Consider the following 24,521-nt stretch of genomic DNA (forward strand, 5'->3'; position numbering starts at 1 on the left):
TGTACCTGATGCTTGTCACCAGGAGATTTATTCTCCCTTGCTGCTGCCAGTGAGACTGAAAATATCTCTGTGCTTTTTTGGGGTGGGGGGTTCTCCAGAGCAGGGTGAGGAAACATAATGTTCATGTGGAAGACAATCCTGCTTTTTCTTTATGATGAAGAAATTGCTAGAACTTGGCCGAGCTGTTAGAGCTATGAGCCTCTCTGCTTGCTTTTCCCTAATCAATGTTCTTTAAATGTCTGTGGCTTGGGAGTAAACCTGAGATTTGTATAAGTAAGTAGAGAAATGTGGTTTTCTTTCTCTCCAAAATAGTTGCACTGAAACATTCTTCAAATTGTATAATCTGGTTAGCTACAAAGTATGGACAGGTGTCTAAGTTCTGGCCATGTGAACCCACACAGCCCAGTTAACCAGAATCCTCTATACACTGTAACTGTTTATTTCTACCTGTCTTACACTGGAGCTAACAATGTGGTAGGGACATGGACCTTACATTCATAAGCATCTTTGAGGGGGATCCGGAGTTCCAGGCCAGCCAAGGCTACATAGAAAGATGCTATAGTCCCCTGCAACCCCCCCCCCCAAGAAGAAGCTTCCTTAGACATTACAAAACAGGAGTACAGGAGTCGAGACCAGAAGACAGACAAACGCTAAAATTCTTCCCAAGTGCCCTGGGTGTGTTCCTTAGCTCAGGACACCTGACTGTGATCAAAGCATTTGCTGCACAAGTGTAACAAAATGGAAGCCCATTGTTCTGTACAATTCGTACATGCCAAGGAGAAGGGGAAAGATGAAAAACCTGGCACATCCGGCCATCCGACCTGGTGGCCCTAGAACCAGGTTCTTTTCCCAGAGGCTGAGCCTCACCTCCCCCTTTCTTGTGTACCTTGTGGTTGGCATACAGGGCAGCGTAGGTTGGACTTTGTTGTCTTCCTCCCGAGTACTGGCTGGCCACCTTGAGCATGTATCAACTGATTGTGTAGCTGGATGGTAGGGGGCATCTGTGGGACGCCTCAGTGGCTTCTCTGCCTGGAGCAAACCCTGGGCAGTCTGATCTGGTAAGCTCTGGTTTTGGGGTCCTAAGTAGATAGGCAGTACTGAGTGATGATGTTCTGACTCCAAGGCCTCACTTCTGGATGGGTCAGCACCACTCCTGTGAACTGGAGGTGTCAGTCCTATTCTGCTTGCAGCCTCTTAAGTCCCCTGCTGTCCCATCATGGCTGCCCTCTGTGCTTGCACAGCCCTTGGCCAAGGCTCCTAAGAAACTGCCTCCTCTCTGATGTCACTTACGTGGATTCCAGCTGCGGCGGCCAGGGAGACTGAGGTCTACCTTATTGGCTCAGGGGGGCTCCATGCTGTTTGATATCTAACCCCAGGCCTGGAAGGGAAGCAAACACATACCAACCTGCCTCACAGGCATCCCTGCCTTTGGGACCACTGTCCATTATGTGCTGTCATTGCCCACAGTCGGTGGCATTGTGACCCTTAGTCTAGTTCTGAGTCTCTGTGGCAGGACAGCTGCTCTGCTTTCAGCTATTTTAACATCCCTCGAGACTCCTTTCTGTAAAAAGAAGAAAGTCTGTTATTATTGGCAAGGCTCAGTAGCTTGAGGAGGGGACCCTGGCCTGCAGGTTGTGGGGAGACTGGGTCCTGATAGAGAAGCTCACTAAAAGCAGACGAGGAGAAAGGGAGCATCAGAGGCGGCTTCCGGGTATTGCCGGGAAGGACAGACGGACAGGAGGGTAGTAACTCCAGAATGCCTTACAGAAAGCAAGGGCCTGGGAATGGCCTTGCATGTTCCACCCAGCAGTGGATTAGTTTGTGGGGCTTGCCCTACATCTGTGTCATCTGCTGGGATTGGCTCTGAGTCCAGGGAGAGTTGGAAAAGAGTTGTTCCTCTTTTGTGATGGGGAGGCAGTGGGGGGTCTGGAGGGTGGTAGGTGGATTAACCATGTCAAGAGATAGAAAGGAATACTTCCTGACACTTTGAGCCTGTGAAACAGAGGAGTGGGCATGGCTGGGCAGAGGTCAGTGGAGTTCTTTGAGGAAGGGGCTGGGGTTGAGGATGAGAGACACGGGTGGGGGCAGGGTGCAGCTTGTACCCAGGGTCTCAGGGAGGAAGAGCACTTGAGAGGAGGAGCAGAAAGAGGCTGGTATGACTGGAATGAGAGGGGTGGGGAGGGTGTAGGACTGGAGGTGAGGAGGGGGATGTAGATGAGGCAGGGGACCAAGACATGAACTCTTGCTGTCCTTGTGGAGCAAGAGGAAGGGGACTAGGAGACTCCTTCGAAGGGCTCTGTGCATCTTTTCATTCACTGGTCCCTCGGAGCTTATTTCTTGGATACCTGCTGTGGACCAGGCAAAGTTCTGGGTTCTCAGACAAGAACCCAACAGCCAGATTCCCCACTTGGCGCAACGATGAGCGGTTTGGAAGCACGTGCCACACGTGAGACCCGGTCCATTTTTATCAGGGTGAGGTCTCAAACCGTGTTCAAGGTTATTCCAGTTTAACAACAGAGTAACAGTTGCTTCAGGGTCTTGCTTGTCACCCATGCTCAGCCTGACTTCCCTTTCACGGGCAGTCTGGTGCCTGTGTCCCCTGCCTGTACTCTCTTTACACCGTCACCTACCGTCCTGGCTCTGACCCTCTTGCCCGCTCATTGGAACCCAAGTCCTGTTCCCTGTGAGGATTCTGGCTGACTCTGGCTGGAGGATCAAGGCACCACCGTGTGCGGTTGGCTGAGGCCCGTGACTGGGAAACCATGCGAGAAGCTGGGTTCAGCTTGGCCTCAGGAATAGGAACAGATGTGACAGTGACAGAGATCAGGAGAGAGTCAGGGAAAGCTCCAGCTATTACTGGGGCCTGTACACCATTCATCCAGGGGCTGGGCCATGGAAAGTTCCAGAAAGGGAGTGGCTGGATGTTGAGTTCAGAGGAACACAATTGCTCTGCACCCAGAGTTCACATCCCTCTTCTGGCTTGTTTCTCAAAGTGAAGTCTCAGAGGCCGGTCATTTGCTTCGGAAGGTACCAGGTAGATTACAATTTAAAACCTTATCGAACAGACCGTGCCCATGGTAAAATGAAGTTCGGGATACTCCAAGTTTTAGCATGGGAAGCAGATTTTAATGGGGGATCTTTGTGGCTGGGGATGTGGCTGCTTTGGTAGATTGCTCACCTCATGACCATGAAGCCCTGGGCTCCATCCTCATTACTACTAAATGGGGTGTGGCCATGCACATCTGTAATCTCAGCACATCTGTAGGGTCTAGACTCAAGGGTTCTGGAGGAAGCCTGGGGCTCTCTCGGGACTTTGTCACAGAGGCACGACCCTGGCTGTCCCCTCATCTCAGGCAGCAGGACACCTGTTTAGGTGGTTCCTCCTGTCAGGAGGCAGGGAAGCCAGCAAGCTTTCAGACTGCTGGGGGCCTCCAGGACCAGCTCTTGGATTTCAGTCGGTCACTCCACTCGCTCTGAAGCTGTGTGGAAAACCAGCTGATTTCCGTTTCGTGGTGAGGTTAAGGAGCAGCGCTCCTCAGGCAGCCCCATGTGTGGTCCCTCTCTGATAAGTTTGTGAGCTCAGGACTTCCTGTTTCCTTTTTAGACATGTGACAGGAAGTGGGTCTTGCTGATGGCCATTTGTTGGGGTAGAACCAGTGTGTTTGAATTCTTTGACGGTTCATGGGGGTGTGGGGTAGGGGAGTAAGGCAGGCTCAGCTGGGTGGGGGGAAGTAGGGGAATAGGCTCCCCTGTCTCAGACTTCAGAAGAAAAGCCTGGGTGGGGGTGTATGTATGTGTCCTGAGGTGGTTGGGGACTATTTGTTCATAAGTCCCTCCAGAGATGACCCAATATTAAACCAAATAAAAAGAAAAGTTTGGCTGGTAAGAGGGCTCGGCAGATGTGTGCCGCTGAGCTTGATAACCTGGGTTCTGTCCCTTAGACCCAGGTGTAGGAAGGAAAGGAGTGACTTCCAAGAGCTGTTCTGTGACCTCCACACGCGCCCTGTGGCATGTTTTCTGGTTGGGCTAACTGTAGCTGGGATCCTTGTGTTTGGCTCTCAGACAGCCGAGGAAGGTGATGGCATCTCGTCCATCCTATGCAGACGCCTTTGTTTTCTGTGTATGTGGGAAGGCACCTTGTGTGTGACTCGACCCAGGATGGGGAAAGGTGGGGCGTAAATGTGAAGTCCCTGTTAGGAGAAGCTGCCCCCAAATCCTGCCTCTCTCCTCTGTACCCGTCCCCCCCCCCCCCCCGTGGCATTAACAGTTTAATAAAAATTACTCAGTGCGCAGCCCAGGCTTAGGGCATCTGGCTGCCTGTGGCTGTGGTGACCCCAGGATGACATCTCAGGTGAGCAGCTGTGTGCGGATGCTCAGCTCCTCCCCCGAAAAACACCCAGGGGAGAAGCCCAAGTGTCCCCGGTTCCTTCAGACAGGAGAACTCACTGTTTGCCAGAGGGAGAGAGAAGGGAAGTTCTCAGGCTCTCGCTGAGCACGTATGTCATCGTAAGAGTGACATTCGCTATGAGTTTCCTCAGTGACCCATTTAGTCTGTAGTGGCAACCTGGAGCCCAAGTGCTAGGATTACTGTGCTCATTTTACAGACAACAAAACTGGAGCAGCTTGATGTCACCCAGGCCGTGGTGATGACTGGCTGTGCATGGGGGATCAGAAACCCAGGGCTGTTCTGTTAACTGGGAGAAGAAAGGGAACAGGGAGTGTGGGGTAAGGGGTACTGGCTTCTGCTGGCTCTGGGGTATAGTAGGTATAGCATACGGTGTGACTCCATCTTTTTAGACGTGTTTTTCCTTGTCAAGAGCTATCAGGATGTGGGGCCGGGATGCAGCTCAGTGTTAAAGGGTTTTCCCGGAGGACGGGAGGCCCTTTGGTTCTCACGTGCACACACTGTCTCACTGGTAGTGTTTGCTATGTAAGACCTGAGTTGATCTCCGGTTTCCACAGGGAAACAGGGCGGTTGCACATTGCTTGCAGCCCTGGTGCCAGAGCTAAGGATGCAGAGACAGAAGGGCCCCTGAGGCTTGCTGAATAGTGGAATCTGTGAGCCTCGGAATCGGCGAGACGGGGCCATAGACACAGCTGGGCGCCTCTGTGTGCTGCTGGCCCTCTGCGTCTGGCTGTTTCTGGTTGCATACATGATCAGATTCCACACTCACCAGGATTAGGAGACTCGGTCTCAGTAACAGACGTCCCAAGAAGCCCTGTGGAGTGAAGGGAAGCCCAAAGCTCAGGCATTAGCTTTGGCTTGGCTTTTATTGGTCTCCTTACCTGTCCCTCCATGTGGTAATGTCTGCTGCTCCCAGATGGCTCTCAGATCTAGGCACAGAAGAGAAACATGGGGTGTCGTCTGGTTACCTGTGGGACCTATAGTGTGAGGGCTGACATGAGTGAGTTGGGGCAGATTTCTAGAAGGTTCTCTTGCAGCAGCTAACTAGGGTGCCTTTCTGGCTGTGTACCAGGAGTTGTGTGTCAAACACAACTTGTCTCTGTCTTCCCCATGCGAGACCCCCCTGGAGAGCCTTGGGAAAGGAGCCTCTAACTAAGTAGTCCTTCAAAAGAAAGTGACCATTGGCTAGGGAGATGGCTCAGTGGCAAGAAAGACCATTTGTCTAGAGACACAAAGACCTGAGTTCATATCCCTAGCTCCCATGTGAAACACTGGGGATAGCTGTCTATGCCTACAGCCTCAGCTTGGCGAACGGGGACCAAAGGATCCCATCCAGCCCAGCCAAACGGTGAGCTTCCAATTCAGAAAGAGGTTCTCTCAGGACGGCAGGTGATGGAGGAGAAGCCGTAATAGCCTGTAGTTCCCTTTGTATCTGTACACAGGGGAATGTACACTCTCATACACTCAGGTGCACAGAGCGCGCACACACACACACACACACACACAGAGAGAGAGAGAGACGGAGAAAGGATAGTGACTGTATCGGCAAAGCTCTCTCTCTTGTCCTCAGCTGGCCTTTGTGAGCCTCCAGATGCTCTGTGGGTTTAGTGGGTATGTGGCTGAGGCCTGGGCTGGACAGGCAGCACTTTCTAATGGTATCAGGAATGAGTCTCCAAGCTGACTTGGGTGGCGCCAGCTCTGTCAACAACTCTTATTAACTAGACAGCGAGGTTGGGTGGGTCAGTGGAAGTGATGGCTTCTCAGGAATTCTGGGACAGTCATGAATGTCAAAGATGGTCCGTCCGAGCCCCTGGTGGACCCTAGTGGGCTCGTGTCTGTGCATTGGCTCGGGCAATATCGCAATCTCTTCTCTGTCACTAAAGAAACCAGTAGGGACTTCCCCATGGAGTGTCTTATCTGGAATAGCAGCTGGGCCAAGGCCTCACCCTTGCTGGCAAGTGCTCTGTCTATACCACACCCCCGCCCAGAAGCTGTCATTGGTCCTGTTTACAGGTGAAGATATGGAAGCCCCTAGGAGTCTGTGCCCTCTCTCTGTTGGGGTGACACCGATGCTGTCCTCACAGGGTCCCTGCAGAGATTAAATGAATGAACACAGTAGACACCTTGAGGTGCTCCTCAGTTTCCCTCTGTGGCATCCTTTGAGGATAAACTATGAGTGCTGGCTCCCACATGGTGGTTTAGAGTTCCCTCCCCACCCAGCACCGGGGTGCCTGTGACTCACGGGAACACAGTTTTGGGACCAGCGCTGGTCCTGTGCTTAGCTTGAGCTCTGCCACCCTTGTTCCCAGATGGTGTTGTGACCCTGCCGTCCCTATCCTAGGTGTCAGATGTGAACCCAACCACAGGAGGTCAGGGGACATGGCTCCTCCTCCACTGGGGAACCTGAATTTAGAATCAAATCTTGCCCATCGGGCACTTTGTTTCTAGGTCGTCCCCCAGCCAGTGCCTTCAGTGAGAAGGGATTCTGAGTGTGTCCTCATGCATACAAACACACACGGAGAAATGGTATATGTGCACATACCTGTAAGCCTGTCTGTGATTCCTCTGTATTTGTAGACATGTGTACACACACGTGAATGTTTTCTGTGTAACCACACACATATGTTGGTTTAGAGCTTGAACCTGTGTGTTCCAGTGTGATTAGCAATGATGTCCCGAGGATCTGTCCCCAGCTCTTGTGTACACAGGAAGACATGAAGGATTGCAGGGGACTCACTGGTGGAGGCTGCTGACGTCTTTTTCCCAGCATGCCTTCCTGGGCTTAGCTCCTGGCTCTGCTTTGCCCCAGCTTTCTTGGGGTATTTGGTGACACTGTGGGGGGGGAGATGGTGTTTGACCAGTGAAGCTGGGCGTTGCTCAGAGACCTTCCCCTGTAAAGATGGGTAGAAGCCTCTTGGTATTTCTAGGCAGGACTTGATGGTACAGAGGGGTTAGGTAACATGCCTAAGGTCACACAGGAAGTGGGTGAGCCACAAGCAGATCCCTGAGTGGCCCAGCTCGGAAACCTGGGAGCCTAACTTATTGGACCACAAAGAAGAAACTGAAATCTATAAAGTTACAGGGGCACGTTTCCAGGTGGCTTTGAGGGCTTCAGTGTTTGAAAAGTTCAGTAAAGGAACTAGTCTATTCCGGTTAAAGTCTGCCAGGTTGTTGGGGTGCAGGCTGGAAGGAAGCTGCTGTCTCCCTGATCCTATTTCCTGCTCTGCCGGTGTTGATGGCCTAGCCAGAGGCTGCTCCCAAGTGTAGGTTGGGTGTCTTAGGCAGGTTTGTACTTCTGTGATACAAACACCAGCCGAAACCGGCTTGGAGTGTAGGGGGAGGATGATCTCATTTTAGAGATGACAGTCCCTCGTTGAAGGGACTCGGGGCAGAGATTTGAAGGCAAGCTCGAAAGCAGAGGGCTATGAAGCAACTCAGCTTACTGGCTTGTTCCCCACGGTTTGCTCAGCCTGCATTAAGTCACGGCCACCTCTGCAGAGGTGGCGCCACACACAGAGAGCTGGCCTCTCCCATCACCAATTGAGAAAACGTCCCACAGACAGCATTCCCAGGGGCTCATCCGAGGGGGGCATCTTCTCCAGAGTCCCTCTTCTAGGGTTGTCTAGGTTTGCACCAAAGTGACACAAGCACTGTGGGACAATGCCAAGACGGGGACTTGGGGTGATGTAGGCTCCTGGGTATGGGTGGTTGGGGTGCTCCCAGCATTTCTAGGCCTGGAAAAGAACACGGGAGTCTACACAGCTTGTGCCTGGCTCTGAAATCCCCACCTCCTCAATAGATACTATTAGATTCAGGCTGTCCCAAGGTCAAAAGGCTGTCCCAAGGTCAAATGGTGACCATAGACCTGTGCCTCGACACATGTGGGGCTTGCCTGTATCCCACCCACCCCTCCCCGGTATCTTGAGAAGAATCAGGCCTCTTGTGGCTTCAGCTTTCCCAAAAGCTAGTTGGAGAGATCGAGCTTAGCCTCGCACAGGACTGAGCACAGGCCACACTGGTTCCTATGTGGGGAGGAACTGCACGACCCTGGTGAGAATCCAAGCACTGAGGTGCTGTGTCCTGGGTGGCTGTCTCCTCTGCCAAAGGCCTTTGGCTGCCACCTTCTAGAGCATCCCCGCCCCGAGGTTGAATCTGTGGTCCCCACCATCATCACCAGAGACTGCAGTATTGAAGAGTCTAAAGGACTTAGCAGGGATCCCAAAGGCGTCCCACTCCCCTGCATTCCTGGGGATCCCACCTTCCCATCTGATAGTCATGGGAAAACCGTCCTGTCAGCCGACGAAGGCCACATCAAAAACCTGCTTCAGGAGCGTCCGGGAAACCTCGCCTCTGCCTGTTCCCAAGCTGAGCCATGTCAACTAAGCCAGTCTTGCACACCTGCCCAGCCACACTCCTGCACCCTTCCTTTGTCCTTCAGAAAGTAGCCAGGGATACAGGGTTGCCCGAGTGCCGTGTGTGGGTACAGTGTACCAGCCGGCCATCGGGCAGGGCGAGGGTTGTTTTCTTGGCAGCTCCTGCTATCTTGTGAGTGTTGATTAAGTCCTGGACATGTCCCCAGCCCCGTGCTTGATACTCCTTATGCCCACGATGGGTGCGGCTCAGGCAGGCCCTGAGAATGTGGCAGAGGTGTGGGCTGTTTGAGAGAGAGCCTATGGACCCAAGTGCTCCTGTGTATGTTAGCGCTTGAGATGTGTCCTCCTCGGGGGGACAGGTCTTCCGATCATGTAGCTGACTGAGTGTGGTCCCTCTTGCCTTTCCAGATGAAGTTATATTAGCACACAGTGATGTCCCCTCATCTAAATGACGCCTATTGTGGCTTTGCTATTGTTATGTCAGGGGTGAGTACTTTTGACTGAGACGGCGTGGCCCTCGGAGCCTGAAGGATATCTGATCTTGTCCTCTGCAGAACAGAGATAGGGGAAGGTGGAATAGACCCTCGCTTCTGATGGAAGGAGATGACAGTCTACAGTCTGTCAGAGGGTTACAAAAAAGAAAGGAAAAGAGTGGGAGGGGACACAGGGGGTTGTAAGGATGCTGCCTGGCAACTTCCAGCCGAGGTGACACTGAGGGAGAATTGGAGGGTGGTGAGGGGTGATTGGCATGGTCATCTTGAAGACTCCGGAGATTTTTTTTTTTTTTTTTTTAAATAAGACACTGGAAGAGCCAAGTTCCCAGCAACCCAAGTCCTCTTCAGTGAACTGTTAAAACAGGGCCCTGTCACGTGCAAAGGTGGAGACTGGCTATAGTAACCGTGAGATGCAATGACTTAAGGGGCACAATGTAGTGTGTGTTTTAATGTGTGGAAATGAGGGAGGGACCCAGCCCCTCGGCCTTTGCTCAGCTGCTGTTCAACTTCAAGTTACCACCCAACCAGCAGTCATTGGATGTGGAGACAGAGACGTGTGCCCGGTTCCGTGTCTGTACCGTCCAGCGGGCGTCTCATCTGCTGCCTCGGCATCTTTGCTCGCCTGTCACTTCACAGTCTGGCCCTTGCTCTGTCCCTCTATTCCACCCCCACACACCCATCATTAGTATTTCATTGGTTATGTGAGGCACAGACTGAGGGTCTCCCTTGTCTCTTAGGTGGCCCTGGGAGGCCCTATTTGCCACAGCCTCTCAGATGCACCATGCCCTGGGTGTTGGGCGCTAGGCGTGTGAGGCAGGCTGGCCTTCGGTGGCTTCCCTGCGCTGTAGGAAGCGGGGGAAGGAAGCTGCAATGATTCATGGGGGCATGTCAGTTCACCGGGCCATAGCCAGGCTTCTCAGGGCCCTTGTCTCTGTGGCCAATGTGCCTTGGGCTGGCCTGAGGCTAACAGAAGTTGTGACTTCATGGGCTAAGCACAAGTTAGTTTTGTAAGATGAAGAAGACGGAAGAAAAACCTTCCTTTTCACTTTCCTTTTTTAATCGAGAAGTATGCCGTGGGTGTTCCCCTGCGGTTCATAGTCAAAGGAAGCTTTGTCTTTGAGCTCTGAGTTCCCTTTGGGGCTTCGATGTTGCGTGTGGCTAACTTTAACTTTGAACTAATGCTTTTAGGGCTGGGCTGGGGTTGGGGTCCCAGGCCTGGCTCTGAACAAGGGAGTAGGCTTGTTCATTGTGCCTTGTGAGCAGGCTGCCCCATCTCCTCTCTCCTTCCTGTTCTGAGGCACCCCCTCCTCCCCACTCCCCTCTTTTCCTTTGTGAGCACAGAGCAGAATGAGCTGAAGCGTGACACAGCGGCTGTTCCCAGGGAACAGGATGGTGGGTACTGAGCGGAAACCAAGAAGAAGGACCAAGGCCTAGGTCAGGGACTGTCAGGAGGAATCATGGGGAGGAAAACATAGAGCATCATATTGAGTTGGAATGGTGTGCTTAACTCTGATCTAGTACATGGAAGGCTTAGACATGAGGATTGCCGTGAGTTTGAGGCCTGTCTAGGCTACATAGTGATAATGTATTAAAAAAAAAACAAAAAAACAAAAACAAACAAACAAACAAACAAAAAAACCCAAGACAAAGGAGTTGCCTGAGGGATCCCAATGAATGTGGGATCGCTCATGAATGTGCACAAGGAACACACATCCGTGCGGGCTGTGGACTAGTTCTCGGTTGTCTTTTCTATCTGGATCTATTTTTGGTGAGTTTGCCACTTTTCTTGTCGAGGGCAGGCTTGGCCGGCATGCACAACCTTGGACCCCAGGTGTGAAAGTAGTTTGTAGAATGCTGTGACGTGGGAGGCACAGCAGCCAGGGAGGAGGTTGCTATGATTCGTTTGGGGTCCGGCTGTGGCTCCTGGCTTAGGAAGCTCGCCTCTCCTGTCAGAGCTGGGCTGGAGTGATATTTCTTAGTGGGAGGCCCTTAATTCGGTCTCAAACTTCAGCCAAGCTGCAGAGGACAGTGATGGCACCCTCTTTCCACTCCATGGCCTTCCCATCTCGGGCCAGGCCAGACAGCAACATCTGTTTAGTCTGCTGCATGTAGGGAGTTTGTGGGTTACTTGAAGTGGAGATGGGGTGAGGGAGGTCACATGGGTAGTATAGTGAACAAATTAACAGGAGAGGAGGTGACTTCCAGGGGTCGATTTCCAGTACCAGCACAGTGAAAATGGCCAAGCTGAGCGCGCAGGAGCTGCGGCAGCAACCATACCTGGACTTGCCTTGAGCAGCCAGACTGCTCCTTTGTGCTGGGCCTCTCTGGGCTATGGTGTGGAGCCTAGGGCTCATTCTTGGGGTGAAGGCAGCAGTGGTCTTGGGCTCTTTCTTAGGTAAAATGCTGAGGCCTATAGCCAGGTCGATGGGTACATTAGGGACTTTGATGATTTGGAGGGGGTTTAATTTGGTGATAGCACTGGGAGGAGCATAACTGAGTTTTTTTAGAACTCTCTCCAGGAGCTATCCCTGCTAGCTGTCCCCACAGTCCACCAGGCAGTGACTGTTATCTCATATACACATAGCCCAGTGGTGGCTGGTGTTTTCTTGGGTGCACTCTGCTAACCTCTACCATCCAGGGCAGTGGGGAGATTGCTCTGTGGGGTCCTGGGGCTGAGGTCAGCCCAAGTGAGAGAATCACACATGAGCAGTACTGTTTCCGACACTGTTCCCCGGAGAAGCAGCCTGGACAGCCTTCTAGTTGATGGTGGCAATGGGCCTAGTGACCATGCCTCTGCACAGCCTGGGGAGAGGCTCTGGCAGGGAGGCATCCTCACAGGATGGAGAGGTCCTGGAGTGGTGAGCAGCCTTTCACCCTGAGATGACATCAGGAATGAATACCACATCCCCTCCCCCCAAGACACTCTCAGGGCCCCACCTGCAAAGTAGAAGGCATGTCTCCGAATTATTACCAATTCGCACCTGGGATGTCAGTCTCATACTAAACTCACTTGTGACCCACGAGGAGCGAAGAGTAATAGCGCAGAAGACAAAGGAGAGCACGGATTGAGCACCTACTATGTGCTAGCATTCGTTCCACAAGCCGTGTCTACACAGGTGCAAGGAATCCTGGGTACCCTGGGAATAGAACAGCATGCTTCTTTCTTGTCTGACGTGTGGGCCACACAGCCAGAGAATCTGTGTGATCGTCCAGGCCTGCAGCCTGTGCCCCTGTTTTGCAGTTGAGATTTACACGTGGCGTGGGCTCTGCTCCCATTAGGCTATCCTCTGGTGACAAATTTGGGGACAGAAGAGCTCAGTGGTGACTTTACAGATATCGTGTGGGTTACCAGAGGCCCAGCAGTTCTTTCCCCCTGGGATCAGGAAAGCCAGCCAAGGCCAGCAGGATGCTGCTATGCCGTGCTCCTAAGACACCGTGGAGGATGGGGCTATGGGGACATGAAAGGCCCTCCCCGGCCTTGACAGACGGCTGACAGTGCGGATACCACTTGGAACCAGTTGAAAGCAAGCCTCCCAAGGAAGCTGACCGCCCTCTGGCCAGGCGCTTCCTCCCTCGGGTTGCGTGTTAGTGAGTTTAAAGCTCTTCCGAGCAAGTGAGCGGCCCTTGGGTTCTGGGTGCTGCTGCCTCCAGCAGCGCCTTTGAAACCCTGTGCTGCCACAGCCCCTTATCTTGGCCCGTGGCTGGTTCCAGACCGGAAAAGGGAAAAGGGAAACAGGGAGAGGAAGGCTCTGCGCTGGGCTTTGTGTTTGGTTCTCGTTAACAGGGGCCAGCCTGGGTCTGTCGTTTGTTTTCCCACATTTCAACGAGATGGGTGATGGATGAGTCTCCGGTGCCTGCCACACGCCAGGGCTCACTCACGCACACACACCCTCTCACTGTGCAGAGGCGTCCCACGCTCAGGGATGAGGACCTTGTACACAGGTTCTTGTTCGCACAGGGGGATAAGTGGGAAGGGGGGTCCTGGGGGTGGGAACCGTAATGAGCATTGGCTCAGGTGACTTGGTAAACAGTAGCCTCCTGTCTCTTCAGACAGGGTCTTGTTCTGGACATTGTGTCAGTCAGGTTTAGGCTGTCCTGAAATGTGCAGCAATCCTCCTGTCTCAGCTTTCCCACCTCAGTACTGGCAGCCATGCTCCTCTTCAGGCAGGGAAATGACTCCTAGTTGAAAACAAGCTCCACAGGAGTGGGTAACATCTCAGCTCTTCCCCTGCCTCAACTCCCAGTGTCCACCCTATGGACACAGCCTGCATCAGGGAAGACAGACAGACAGCCTGGGAAGAGTGCCAGCACCAGTTTCTGAACAGTACATTAACTATTCTATCAGGCAGGTTTCTCTTCAGCCCCTCTTACCCCTCCTCCCTGTCCATGGTGGTTGTGTGTTCCTTCTTCTTGCAGTCTTGGCTCTTGGTGGCAGATCAGTCTAGCATTCTGCACTGGTTTGCTGAGCACCCCAGTGTGAGGCAAGCTGGGCAGGTTTCTTAAAACTCTTGGTGATGATCTACTGGTCTCCAGGACAGTGGTTTACTGCTATGTGCAGTTCCTACTGTGTGCAGCTCCCACTGTGTGCAGCTCTCACTGTGTGCAGCTCTCACTGTGTGCAGCTCCCACTGTGTGCAGTTCTCACTGTGTGCAGCTCCCACTGTGTGCAGCTCCCACTGTGTGCAGCTCCACAACCCCAGATAAACTTGAATGTAGCACCTTCCCAGATGGATGCCTGACTTGGTATTCTACAAACTGGGCAGAGAGCCAATGTTAGGTAATACGTCAGTCAACATTTTTACCCATCATAATCCATAACGCCTTTGTCATTGCTTTAAAAAACGTGTCACCTGTTTGCTCATTTTGTATACTCATACATATGTTTATATGCTTGTGGGAGTGCGTGCATGCCTCGTGTGGAGGTCAGAGGGCAGCTTTTAGGAGGTGGCTCTTTCTCCTTCCCATGTGGGTCCTAGAATTTGAACTCAGATCGTCAGGCTTGGCTGCAAGCTCCTTTACCTGCTGGGCCATTTTACTGGCACTGGTACCTCTGTTTTGTGAACATCTTTGATCTGTGATAGTTGTCCTGTTCCTGGTGCTGGCGGAAGGTTTCTTTTTGAATAATTTCTGCAAGTAAAGATAGAAAAATAACGTTAAAGATGAAATAATTCATACCCCAGTAAAAGACCACAGTTGCAGCTGGAGATTGACTGACACCTGAGGATGGAGGCCCTAGCTGCTTGTGGGCGAACTTTGATCCTGCTGTCAAGGTAACGGTCACTGAAAGAGCTATGGGGCTAAGCTTGTTTGGTCCCACGGCTGGTTGTTGTCTTCCTAGTTGTGTGATCTTGAGCGAATTTCTCTGTGCTTCCAGTCTCTCATGTAAGTTAATAGTGTCCCTTTGGGGCTGCTCTGAGGACCCGCTGAGTTGACAGCCTGCAGCCTTTACCAGGCTCTCAGTCCGCGACAGCCGCTGCTGTTATTATGGTTAATTATACACCCTACCCCCACTGCTGTACACATTTCCCCCAGCAAGGCCCTGCTGCTGGCGAGACGTTGCTCAGCAAACATTAGTTGCCTTGAATTTTAAATCATCACAAAGCTGCCAGGGCTGGCACCGTAGGACCAGGAAAAAGCAATTCGGAAACCAGACAGAAAGTAAGCAGGGATTTTATTTCCAGGGAGAGCCATCATCACCCCGTGAGGGTCAGACAGCCACCTTCTCCCCCACTTCCCACCCTCTGGGGAAAGTTCTAGTGAGATGGCAAGGAGACAAGGAGGGGGGTCGGTTCCCGCTCGGGGTCTGGGCACCAGCATGTTTATGACAGCACCCTTCTGGGGGACTCTCAGGTCTGGCTTTTTAGACACAGTAGTTGAAAGAAGCCCTTTGTGGGCTTGTGGCTCAGTTGGTAGAGACATGGCCTAGCATTCCCAAGGGCCTGGGTTCTATTCTCAGCACTTCAGGGACTAGACAGGGTGCTCCGTATACCCGTAGACAGAGCAATTGGGAGGATGAGGAGTTCAAAGTCTACAGAGTGAATTTGAGGCCAGCCTGGTCTATGTGAAATCCTTTCTCAAAATCAGAAGTAAACTAAAAGCCTTTTGTGGGCCAGAGGTGCTCTGGCAGCCGTGGTCTGCATAGAGACAGCACTCCGACATCTGCTCTCTCTGCGCATCTTGGGTATCTTTAAGCGGGAACCTTCCTCAGCCTGGAGACTTGTCACCATGGTGATGGACCTTTCAGCTGGGCTTAGGTTTGGTTGCATCAACCATAAACCTCAAATAACAACTGTCTAGACACCCAAAACTACACAGCAAGTGTGTAGAGCTAAGGACTAGGAAGTCGCCAGAAATCCTTTTCTATCAATGGTCACCTCATGGGACCAAAACAGCTGCTGTGGCCCTGGCCACACACTCACATTCCAAGCAGTGGAAGGGAGATACTGTGAAGGGTTCCCACTCCCTAACTTGGTCGGCTTCCACTTAGGAACCCTTTGATCAGTCACCCACCCGTGTCTGCTAAGATCTCATTGGCTCCCTCTAGCAGCAGTCGCCTTCGTCTGCAAGGAAGGCCATATTTCGTAGGTTCTTAGCTTGGTCATGGCCTCTGCTGTTAAGACAGAAACAGAATTAGAGGTGGTGGTGGTTAGCGCTGTGGGTAATAGTGACGGTATGGTTGGCAAGGCCTTTCTTACACTCAAGTTTTACTGATTTTTCACAGCTCAGCGTCTAGAGAAGGGCCATGCTAAACATGCAGAAGGACAGGCTTAGGGACAGACCCTGGTGATGGATGGCAACTGGGACCTCTGAGAGTCGCCTCTGTGTAGGAGTACAGCTTTCTCTGTACCAAGTACAGTCTTTCCCTGGTCACCATGTCACATTAGTCAAGGAAGACACAAAGCCAAACCCTGGCCTCCTCTTCTATAAAAAGCACACGGGAAAGAGATCTTTTCTCTGCTTTGCAAGTGCAAACTGGGCCGGGGAAGCACAGCACAAAGATGGAGTCTCTTGAGGTTGGTGCTCCAAGAACCAGGGAGATGTCTGAGTTCTTTTTCAGATTTTCTTATGACAGAGAGGAGTATATATGCTCACTGGAGAGTCTTAGGAACCATTTCTCTTGGGGCTCTTAGGAGAGTCCCCTCTGGGGAATGTGCCTGTTTAAGGAAGTATTTGAATGATTACAAGAAATCTGATCAGGGTCCGCCTGGGCAAGCATCTTCTAATAGTAGGCACTGTGGGCACAAAGGCCCTGAGGCAGGGGAGCAAGGGTGTTTTAGAAATAGCCGAGAGATGTGTATGGCTAGCTTTAGAAGGGATAAGGAAGGAACAAGGATAGGCAGAGCTGGAGAGAGAGGGAGCACTAACAAGGCTTCCCAGAGCAAGGGGTTCAAGTTGGTTTTCTACTGACCAGACGATCATGTGGCCAGTTTTAGGTAGGAAATCATATGCTCTCATTGACTTTAAGAAGATCCCTTTAGAGGCTGTGAAAACTCTGAGTACAGACGCGTAGAAAGAGGCAGAGAGATCCTCGGTGGGGCCCATGTAGCAGCGTAGGACAGGGATAGGGTGTCCAAGTTGGGTAGAAGGTAGGCCACGTAGCACAATGGCTCTGTCTGTCAATGGACCAAGGCTGTTGCTCCAACAGAGTCTTCTTCACATATTAGCTCTCACTAGGATGACTTTGTGCCCCAAAGGACATTTGGCAGCATCTTGAGATAGTTTGTTTATCATAGTTGGGGAAAGCTCATTGGTATCTCGTGTATCAAGAACCTCAGGCTGCTGCCAAGCTTGGGCCTGTGTCCTACAACAAAGGGTGATGGGTCCCCAACAATGAGGCTGAGAAATCCTCCCAGATCCTAAATGCAGTTGTGATAATCCTCTGTTCCCAGTTGCCATGGCTTCCATGTATTCCTCAAAGCTCCTCGCAGAACACCGGATCTTTGATGCTACATTGTTGCAAAATATAATTCGATGCTACATTGTTGCAAAAATAGTACTTTAGGGAAGGGATCCATCCCCCCTCGACCCACCATCCCTGCAGATTTCTAAGACCAGGGGTTCTTGAATAAAGCAAGCCCTTTACCTGTCTCACCTGGTAGTCAGCCTGGGCTAGGGGGTTAGGGACTTGACAGCTCCTTAGCTATGGACTTCCCTGGCCACAGAGGAGCAAGAATCTTGGGATAAAGCAGATGGAAGTGCTTTCCACCCCCAAACCGCCATGAATCATCCTGCGTGGCAGCAGTTCCTCTCCCTCTCGGCAGGTCTCTGCTGAATGGAGGAAGGAGTGAATGAATGGGAGCTGCCTCCAGTGTGGTGACTCACACCGGCCAGCCCCCAGCCTCCATCCCTGGTGAATGAATGCCAGGCCACAGGGTCTTATAAGAACTAGCTCCTTGTTCAGGCTGATGCGATCTGTTGATCTTACAGTGGCCCCGCCTTGCCAGGTCTGCGACACAAGCGTCTCAGCCTGTCTAGCCAGCTCCAGAGACCTGTGCCTTGTGCAGAGCCCTCCAAAACCCCACTCTTTGCAACCCAAGAACTTGGATCTTAAAAATCCCAAAATAGAGTACAGAAAGCTACACATCGTGTCTACCTCTTCAATCCCCCCTCCCCTCCCTTTGGCAAAAATGAGTCAGACTTCTTGGTCCAGCACCAGAGAGACCTGCCTGGCCTTTTGGTGGGGGCAGGGGGCACAGAATGGGGACATCTCACCTTTGCATAGTAGGGTGCCAGCTGGCTCAGCCCTGGTTTGCATTTCACGAGTCCTTCCCTCTGCTGCTCCAGCAGCCCGGGAAGAATCTTCCAGCTTTCGTTGCAATGAAAGACGAGAGGCCGGCTCTTATGACTTGCCCAGATGTCCCATCTTTGGTGAAGCATTTACGTGGAGTTGGGAGGGGCTGTGTCATTGGGGTTGGGGATACAGAGCTACCATGGGCTACTTAGGTACTTAGCCCTTCTCCTTAGAGAATGTTCAGATAATTGCATGGGTGTCCCTTTTGTTTCTTTGAAGGGGAGAATGCTGAGAACAGGCTTGGCCGTGCAGCCTAGGCTGCTTTGGCATTCCAGATTGCTAGGGTTGTGCGGGATTGGGGCACCATGCCTGGCTTCCATGGGGTTCCTGAAACCTCTTTTCATCCCTCGGTTTCTACTCCAGGGAATGTTCCCCCCCCCCCCCCCGTTTTGGTCTTCTCCCAGCCCAGGTAGCCTGTGTAGACAGTTGTTACCCTGACCTTCAATGTTAGGCCAGGATCCTGCACAAGAGACTACCAGAGAGCTGTGTTGTCTGGCCTTCTGGTGACCATGTGGGCTTGGCCTCCCATTTCTCTCACTGTCTCCACAGGGCTGCCAAATTGCTGTCTCTTCGACTCAGGCTCAAGGTTGTAAACTTCATTTTTCCAGCCTTCAGTTTGACTCCTCTCCTGATTCCTGGTGTGACTGGTTTGGTATGATATGTTTCTTTCACAGGGAGACAGAGAGACGCATTCCTGCATACTGGTTCCAAAGAGCAGGGAATTTAGTTAAAGAGTCTGCAAACGTAGAGACTCTTCCAGACATGAATAAACCTCTTCTCAAGACTTTAGGAAGATGAGTCACTCTCTATATTAGTCAAGAATAGCCATTGCATTCCATACACATCGGGTCCGTCTGCTTGGTCCTTCGGCAGTTTTGTAGGGCACATATACATGTGCCAGGTGCTAGCCAAGGTACCAGGGCAGAGCTGGACAAGCTCTATTCCATGGAAGTAAATGAGTATATAATTAAAAGTTGCTGCTGCCAAAAAGGGACTAAGCTGTGTGATGCCAGGACCCTCTGCCTTAGCCAGGCTCCTCAGAGAAGGCCCTGTGCTCTGGTTAGCTTTACCTGGCTCAGGGCCATCTGAGAAGGGGATCCTCTGTTGAAGACTTGCCTAGATCAGAATGGCCTGTGGGTATATCTGTTGGAGATTGCCTTGATTATTGATCGATATAGGAGGACCCAGCCCATTGCTGGTGGCACCATTCCCTAGGTAGGTGGTCCTAAACGGTTTAAGAAAGCTAGCTGAGCAGAAGCATACCTGTGAGCCAGCAAGCAACATCCTCTGTGGTTCCTGCTACGCTTCCTTGGCTGTGAGTAAGTGAGCATTCCTTGGTTAGACGTAATACTTTGTGGAACAGCTGGCAGAGTCCTGCCTTCAGGTTCCTGTCTTGACTTCCCTCAGTGGTGGACTATGCTCCTCCCCTGTGGTGCTTTTGGTTGGAATATTTCATTACAGCAACAGGAATCTCCGCATCCTCTCTGAGCCCCTTTGTCAGCCCTGTTCACAGATGAAGAAACTGAGGCTTGGCAGTATACTGATTCAGAGGGTCCATGCTTCATGGAACCTGCAGGCTCTTAGGCAAGGAGAGAGATAGAAAGCAGCCAGGAAAAAGGATGGGTTTGGCTTCAAAACAACACAAAGCCAAGGGCACCCAGAGATTGCTTTCCAGAAGACTTGCCGACTAAGCCACCTCTAGGCCTGGAGGCCATCTGGTTAGGAGGCTGGAGGGAAATATAGCACTGTCCCCCGTCCCCCCGGGAGCTGTGTGCAGTGGGGCAACGGAGCTGCCTCTGACCTGAACCCCATAAACGTCAAGTACCCTGCTCAGAGTCTCCACTGTTCTCGGACATGGTGATTGGAAACGAATCTTACCGCCTTGGGCTGCTAGCCCCCGCCCATGTTCACTGTGCACCGGAGTCTGCTTCTAATTTCCGCTAGTGTGAGAGATGTAGAAAGACTTGACTCCTAATTTAGAATAAGAAGAGAAACTGACATGAACCGTTTTTGAGTCCATGCAGACTCTCCTGTTCTCTTTATTGCTTTCCTGGCATATTTCAAAATGTATCAAAATGTATCCTATCCTGGGGCCCCTACTCCCTGGGGTCTCCAACCAGCCTCTGCATGCCCATGCTGTGGCGCCCATTGTGCACTGGGGGTGGGAACGGTTCCTGTTTTCATTGTACTCTGGACATGCTGTCACCCCCACTGGAACAGGGCAGGGCAGGTACCAGCTGTCCAACCAGCCTGGTCCTGCCCATGCTGAGTGAGATGCATTGTGAGACACAATGGTCCCTGTAGCCAGGCCAGTTATGTTTTATGTTGAAGGAAGGACTGGGGAGGTGGCGGCCACTGGCTCCCACCTGTCCCCACCTGCTTCTCTGATCACACCTGAGATCTGAGGGTGTGTTTTAGACCCTGGGCAAGCTTTGGAGGATGAGACAGGACAGCTAAGCTGCCACCCTTGGGGACAGAATCCTAGTGGGGGAGGCAAGGAGATGAAATGAACACACCCTGTCATTTGGGGGTGGTGATGGACGCAGGTGGGTGGTAGGTGAGGTGACACCAAGCAAGTGGGTAGAGAGTGCCGCCGAGGGTGCGGTGCTCCGTGGGGTGGGGCAGAGAGCGTTGTGTTTGTAGGGACAGCCATCCCAGCAGTGGGGGAGGTTAGCATAGAGGTCCTGGGTGAGCATAAGCCCGGCTTGTTTCAAGATCACTGTGGCTGTGTGGAAGGAGGGAGAATGTGGGGAAGAGGGTCGGTCTCACGTGTGTGTGTGTGTGTGTGTGTGTGTGTCTGCTCTAGTGTGTGCATGTGAATGGAGGGTAGTTTGGGGTCAGGGTGGTAGATATTAGCTATGACTTCCATACTCAACATGATGCTCAGAGCTGGGGTCTGTCTGTGTTAGTAAAAATCTCCTACACATGCCCCGAGACTGAGGACTGCAGTAAAACAACCCCGGGGGCCTCTCTTCCAGAATGCAAGCTTTGAGGACGATACCATTTTCCTAATTGTCCAGATTCAACACACACACAAATGCTACTTAACATTGTTCACGTTTGATTTGAGGCAAATTCAAAACAGTTCCGTTGGCCAGACGCCAGTTTGAAAAATCAACTCCACGCTTCAGGGCTGAGTCACCCAGCTCCCAGCACACATGTGGTCCAAGCGCCGGCTGGGACTTCTCAGCTCAATGGCACCACAAAAGCAATATGAAGGCCCTTGCTGGGGGACTTTGAACTTGATCTTTCTTTCCTCGGGCTGCCAGTGTGGACTCTCATCATCTCTTCATGCTGGGCCACAGTGCAGGACCTAAACACTGGTTCCGCACGAGCCCTGTGGCTAAGCTGGGGCCCCAGTGGGGTCCATCTGCCCAATGAAGCCATTTGGTGCCTCGTGAAACAAGACCCACTGACGAGAGAAAATGGTCATGCTATATCATTAGATGAAATGATACATAAAACACAACCCCCAAATGTGGGTCTCTGTAACCAGAGAAACACCCAGAAGGGCTCACATCTTCAACTAGGTAAGAAGAAAATGCTTCAGAGATCTGTTAAGCAAAGTGGCGGCTATCACTGATAATACGGTGCACATTTTAAAGCTGCCAAGAGGCTGGGGGTGGTAGTACATGCCTGCCCCCCTAGCAGGCAGAGATGGGAGGATCAGGAGTTCAAAGCCAGCGTCAGCTGCATCGTCAGCTGAGATTATACGAGATTCAGTCTTGCTGTGTAGCAGTGGAGGACCCCCCAACATACACATGCACGTGGCTTCAGCTCCCCAGGTTTGCAAGCCAGTTGTCCATTGTCACTTCTATCTGCGGCGGGCTCACTGCTTTCCTCCATACATGAATCCACCAGCTGGTGCAAGCGCGCGCAGAGCAACGCCCATTCAGTGCCGGTGCTCGCTTTCCTTAGGTTGAGCTGGGCTGGTCCACTCAGGAGTTGCTATGGGAACAGGTGGAGAAAAGTCCAGTCTCTTAAAAACGCTCCCTCCTCCTAACTGGTTTTCAAGTAGCCGAGTGAGCAGGGCAAGGCTTGGACGGATTATCAGCCCCTCCTGCCGCTGCTTGCAGTTTCCTGGTCCCACCACTTCCGTGGAAGAGCGCATTATGGAGCTACACAGGCCACAGCATGGACACGCATCACCCGTGTACTAAGACCTCGGTGGAGCGTGTACAAACACACACCATCCCAGAACTGTTAGTCCCTGGAGTACAGGGAGTGGAGCCCCTTTTCCCACCAAGGCCACCGGAGCCTCCCATCTAGCAGGTTAGAGGTAGCCTTCCTGCCCCAGGTCACCCACAAGACCTCTCCTCCAGAGTCACTAGAAATAACCACTACTGAATCATGTGGCAAAGGTTTCCCTTTGGTGAGGACCAAGAGTTTGAAACATCGTCTGGGAATATGAACTTGGGTTTGTGAGCCCCCTGTTCACTCCCTATTGGGAGAAGGCGGTGAGTGGTCACACACCGTTCTTTCCAGACCTGCCGGGAGATGGTGGGAAGGCTGCCGCTCAAAGATCAACTATGAGGACAGGAGGGCCCTGGGTGCCGATGAAGGGGGAGGGTTATGTTCTCATGCAAGACAGAACATTTCTCACCTGGCTACTCCTCTTGCTATGGCCCCATGCCATGGCTGCTGAGCCACCTTGGGGTAGCTAGGCAGCCCCGGCTTGTTTGTGGTTTGCCCTTCGGCCTATTTTGTCTCCTCTGTTGGAGTCTGTAATTGAACCGTTAGGGACATCCTCTGACGGGTCTAAGAATTATCATTTCGTGGCACCTGTGTAAGCTTGGGTAGCCGTGAAGGCCACCTGATGAACCTTCAGAAGGGATGTGTGACGTGAACATACCCCCCCCCCCCATGAAGCCAGGGGCTTCTTCCCAGAGATGTTCATGGCTTCCCAAAAGATGAGGGTGATATCTCTTTTGTGCATGCAGAAGGAAAGGGACGTGTGTGTACATGGGTGTGGAGGTCATAGGTCATAGGTCAACACTGGGAACTCAGTTACCCTGGCTGGCTATGAGTCCCAAGGAGGGACCCTCCTGTCTCTGCCTCCCTGAGCTGTGGTTCTTCCACTGCACATGGTGCTGAGGTTTGAACTTGGGGACTCAGGCAGTACAGCCAGTGCTTTACCCACTAAGCTACTCCCCAATATTTTTTATTAAAAAATGGGATATCTCTAGGTAGACTAGGCTGAACCCCTTTTTAAATTTTTTTTTATCCCCCTCTCCTCTGTCTCCTGAGTTCCGGGATCATAGGTGGTAGATTTCCATGACCGGTTCAGCTGCCTCTCTTAAGGAACAACCATTTGGTTCCTTCTCGCTGCTTTGGTTCTCCCCTCCCCCCACTCCCTTCCCACCTCCTCTCATTCAGTACAAAGAGTACAACTTTTGTTGTTGTCCCCGGGTGCCAGCTCCTGTTTCCCTGAGGACCTGTACTCCATTACCTGGATACTTAGATGAGCGAACAAGCTGACCATTAGCCACTGTGTGGAGTTTGGCTGGTGGGGTCCGAGAGTGTAGATTCACACGCTGGCCCTGCCCTCTAAGACCCGTGTTGCCTGGGCACATTGTTCAACCATAGCAAGCCATAGTTTATTCATTTGCAGAGTAGGCCCTGACTGGCCCATCTTTGGTAGAGACGTCTGCTGTGTGTGAACCACGGGGCGCTGTGTTTGATATGAGGCAGGTTGTACCACAAGCTGCCATGTCATGGCCGAAAGTGACAGTTCCACCAACCCACATTCACTAGCCATCATAACAGGGTGTGTGAGGTCCCCATGAGTGTGGGACTTAGGCTCAGCCGTGTGAGCCACATGGGGACATGAGTGTGTGACTAAATGGGGACATTGGTAAAGAAGTCACAGTTTGAGGGACATGATAATAAGTGTGTTCTTTAAAAAAAAAAAAAAGCCTCTCTTGGGGGCTGAGGGGATGGTTTAGCAGATAAAGAGCTTGCTTTGCATGTAAGAAGAGCTGGGTTTGATCTCTAGAACCTAGGAAACCCAAAAATCCGAGTGTAATAACACTCTTAGACTCTCTGTGCTAGATTTGCTGATGGGCTAGCCTAGCTTGCTTGGTGAGTTCCAGACCAGGGAGAGACCTTGTTTCAAAAAAGTAGATGGTGCCTGATTATGACACTCAAGGTGCCCTGCTGTATACACACACACATACACATACATACATACATACACACACACATGCACACACACATGCACTTACATACATGCACACACATATATACACGCACATGCACACACATGCACACACACATATACACACATGCACATATATACACACACACATAAACCACACAGACACACAGACACAAATAAATACACGAGCACGGACACGCATGCCCGCACCTATGCCTGCACATACCTTTTCAATCAACATTTGGCAATTTGGTTGTAAAACTTTTCCTATTGAGACTGGAGCCACCAGTGGTATCAGCTA

At 51.9% G+C, this 24,521-nt stretch overlaps 1 protein-coding gene across 4 annotated transcripts in view; it reads left to right on the forward strand.

Moving 5' to 3' along the window:
- The window catches only part of NFATC2 (nuclear factor of activated T cells 2), a gene marked incomplete at its 3' end in the record, with an annotated part of 117,822 nt that overhangs the window by 38,565 nt on the left and 54,736 nt on the right, over window positions 1-24,521 (forward strand). The gene's annotated exons all lie outside the window — the stretch shown is intronic.

This window comes from Micromys minutus (genome assembly GCF_963924665.1).
Source record: "Micromys minutus genome assembly, chromosome: 11".
Taxonomy (NCBI): domain Eukaryota; kingdom Metazoa; phylum Chordata; class Mammalia; order Rodentia; family Muridae; genus Micromys; species Micromys minutus.